The sequence below is a fragment of the Schistocerca cancellata genome, chromosome 8 (assembly GCF_023864275.1).
Source record: "Schistocerca cancellata isolate TAMUIC-IGC-003103 chromosome 8, iqSchCanc2.1, whole genome shotgun sequence".
Classification (NCBI taxonomy): Eukaryota; Metazoa; Arthropoda; class Insecta; order Orthoptera; family Acrididae; genus Schistocerca; species Schistocerca cancellata.
Window position 1 is genome coordinate 47,079,736 of NC_064633.1, and position 4,125 is coordinate 47,083,860.

Consider the following 4,125-nt stretch of genomic DNA (forward strand, 5'->3'; position numbering starts at 1 on the left):
AACTCGAAAAGAGGGTTTGTTATTTGCTGTGGATAAATTCGTCGTGTCTTTTGTCGTCATCATCGCAGGTGGATAATACTGACACTGAACGTGCCGTTGCGAAAAGCATGCTCGGTCAGAACAACCAGAGATTTGTTTTGTACTACTTCCCGCAGTACATTAGCAACAAGTGTCAAAAAATCATCAAGCAGGTCATACCATTAAGGATGGAATAGACATTTCTTTGTATTTATTATGACATAAGAACTGGACAAAGTGTTACGTAATGTGTGTAAGAACGTTTTTGATTCCACTGTTCGTCGGCAATTGTTATTTCTGCAGACAGGGATGCGTCTAATGCATTTGTTCGAAATGGAGTTTCCCAGTAGCAAAAGGCAAGTGAACGATTTAGTGTTCACATCCACTCATCAATACGTTCATCCATGAATACTTTGGCATCTACGAAACAAGGAACCAGTATGTCCTCTTATCTCAACACGTAAATTAGGAGATATGGAAAATGCACACAATTCGATTGTAAAGATAACAACATCCCTCCAATTTTTAAGTCAGTGCATGGAATATGCATCAGTTATGATGTTTAGAGCAGTAAATTCTACCGAGTTTAAATCCTGGCTGCAGAAAACAACATATAATTGAGTTTCTCACGATATATTGAATGAAACTGTCACCTTATTATCCAGCGATATACAGTAAAATATCGTGAAATCTGTTACGGTGGCATATTTTTCTCTCGTTGTAGATGAAATGTCCGACGTATGAGTCAAGGAACCAATATCCATAGGCTTCAGACCTGTCGATAAAAATCTGCGCGTTGAAGACATGTTTATGGACTACTATGAATTAGCTTCAACAAGTTCCAGGTCAATGTCTGAAGTCATCCAGGATGTCATAAGACGTTTATATCTCGACATAAAATAGTGTCGTGATCAATATTATGATGGCACAATTAATGTCTCCCAGTTGGAGCCTAGATCTATATCAAATCGTTGCAAAGTAATTATGAAATTCTCTTGAAAGTTTTGGAAGAGTTTTCAGAAGAAAAAAGTGAGAGAGCTATCACCATAAAAGAGAGAGGTCGGTGCGTAGGCTAGTGGATATTTTTCAAACCTACTTAATTTTAGATTTCATAATTTCCTGAAAATATTAATTTGAGTGTTCGGTAGGATTGAACAACTTAGTTCTTCTTTTCAGAAGAAATCATTGTCAAGCCGAGAAATCAAAAATTTGGTGGAAACTTTGCCAGCAAGTTTATCTACACAAAGAGCATATTCTGTGAGTTGTGGAGTGAAACCACGAAGAAAGCAGAGGAACTGAACATTGGTGAACCAGTTTTACCTAGAATAATGAAGTTGCCTAAATACTACGAGAAAGGTGTGAACCTCGTGTTAATCAGACAGCGGAGGAAATGTAAAGACAAATATTTTTTTTAAATAATCGATATGTCTGTGGATCTGCTAAATCGCAGATTTCAAACGAAGGTCTCAGGACTGATTTAACAACTTGGAGCTGTTATACGCGGCAGACTCTGATAAAGACAAGCTAACATTGCATGGAGTCACGTTCCAGGATGTGTGCAGAACGAAGAAAGAAGAAGTGGCTAACACGTTAGACACGCAAATATTTTGAGTAGAAAAACCAATCGTCCCATGCGTGAAATACAGTTCATGAAGTTTGTACGAATGATTTAACTATTCCTGTTACTTTTTGTACTTTTGAGCGGTCAATTCCAGCATTTGTAAGATTGACATCGTTTTATATTGGGTAATTTTCCGTTAAGAAATAACTAAAAGTACTGACGTTATCAAACCTGCAAACAAATTCTTAAGTGCAAATGACGTAAGAAGGAATGTGATTTATATTTAAAGTTAACATGTAGTGATTATTATTATTGTTAATTGATACATAAAGTAAGTCATGTTGTAGCATTTGTTCGAGTCAAAATCCAGAAAGTTTATTTCTACGAAACAGCAGTGGCTGTATTCTTAAGAATTGCCATACAACATTCATTCGGACATGCATCATACTTCATAATAACACAGGCACTGCTATTTCGTATTTATTCGTCAATACCAGTCCTTCTACTCTCAATAAATATGTACTTCCTGGACGTAACCGTGCATGTGCAGGTTTAGATAAATGGACGACAACATATGGAAGATTTGGTTTGGCCGTCACTGAATCACGGACAGCCGAAGCGTCGTACTCGCTTGATACTAAAATTGTAACGATACAGAGAAGATTAGCATAGCTCCTGCGCAAGGATGACAATTGAAAAAAAAAGGCGATTAACGCGACTTCTCGCTTGGAACGGGATATCCGGGTTCGAGTCCCCACCTGGCATAAATTTTCATTGTCGTCATTCCAATAAACAGGCGATGATCTTTCACTCGCGATTGCCTATACATTTCCTGTAATTCTTTCTGCAATACAATCAAAATAATTTGTTTCAATGAATATTTTTTTTCATTTTAATTTGTGTGACTGTGGTATTTTCTTTTAGTAACGTGTTCATAATAATTGACTCTTGCAATGATAGTGCACGTAAATTGTTTAAAGTACATAATACATGATAATTACAGATGTAACTGGCACTTTATCAGTGAATTAAAAGTTGAAATACAGACTAACAGTTTTATACAGAAAGAATAAATTAATGTTAAGATTTTTTTACGTGTGTTGAGAATATTCATTACAGTAATTTATCCTTACAAACCAAACTCGCTTGCGTGACAGCCCTTGTTGGCCAGGGCGTCATAGAGGCCATTGTGTGGCCACACACTTGGTCAGTGCGTCGCTTTGGTCCCAGAATTGCTCCAGTAATAATATCCTTTATTGTGCTAAGCAGACCTACCAAAACGTTCCACGTCGCACAGTCTACAGCCGTGTACTGTAGTCGATTAAACTCGTCACTTAATGGTCGCAACATTACTGGCATTCCCGCTACAGGAAGAATCAGGCATCGACGAATCGATACCAAAGTTGTTTTCACGGTATGTGTGACGGTACGTCACATAAATATTGACATTTTTAGCGGTTGTAAATCGTAGTTTACATATTTTATGAATATAATTAGTGTAAAAGATATAGTTAATGTTCTTGAAACAACTGATATGCAGCGATAGCATCTTTATTTAATGTCTATGAAAATAAAAAAGGATCGAAAGAGGCGCGATTGTACGGCCGAGGAGGAAGGACGTATTTTGTGGGACACACACTGTTTTGTTTCGCTATAAGGAAGGCAGCCATTGAACGGCTACACATATTTTATGTAAGTTATTCGTGTTTATTGCTAAAATAAACTTGTTATTATTATTACAAAATGAATTTCTTTGTAATAGTTGTCACCTCAAATGCTCGCAGTGCCTAAGTATTTTTAATATGCATTATTTTAGTAATTTGCGCAGCGAGAAGCTCATCTTCCGATGCAGCCACTGGTCGGCCATTACGCACCGAAGTATTAATTTATTTTTCAGTGTTAACAGTAACTGTAAATGCGAGAGATTTCGTTATAAGAAACTTTTTAAATTCCAACAGATAATTAATTTACGTTAACTTTCATGTTTTTAAAGTATACAGATTCCATGAGTTCACTAAGTTTTATCTTGGCCGCTCCACAGCAACAATCGAAATTCTATCAAGCCTCACTTTGCAATTAGTAAATAGAAATTAAATAGAAATTAACAAAATTACATTCAATTCAGTTAACGGCAACTATATTTTAGTCATCACGTTCAAAATCAAAAGTTGGTACATGAATAACTAAGGCTCTTCAAGAAACTGTTTCATATTTACTTATACACGTAAATAAAAGTGATGTGAAAAGTCAATATCGCTGAGAGAAACAATCATGCTGATAAATTAAAAATAAAATTATACATAATATATATGATTATGTACACATTACCAAAAGAAAGTACCACAATCACAGAAATTAAAATGAAAAAAATATTCATTGAAACAAATTATTTTGATTGTACTTCAGAAAGAATTACACGAAAAATATATATATATATATATATATATATATATACATATATATATATATATGTATGTATGTATGTATGTATGTATGTATGATTATGAACACATTACTAAAAGAAAGTACCAAAGGTGGGAATTTAA

The 4,125-nt window shown here is 35.1% G+C and overlaps 1 non-coding gene across 1 annotated transcript; it reads left to right on the forward strand.

The window, feature by feature from the left end:
- Nucleotides 1-2,196: 2,196 nt before the first annotated feature.
- Nucleotides 2,197-2,299, forward strand: LOC126096071 (U6 spliceosomal RNA). Its single transcript, XR_007522026.1, has one exon. It is a non-coding gene; the product is annotated as a U6 spliceosomal RNA (small nuclear RNA).
- The last annotated feature ends 1,826 nt before the right edge of the window (nucleotides 2,300-4,125 follow it).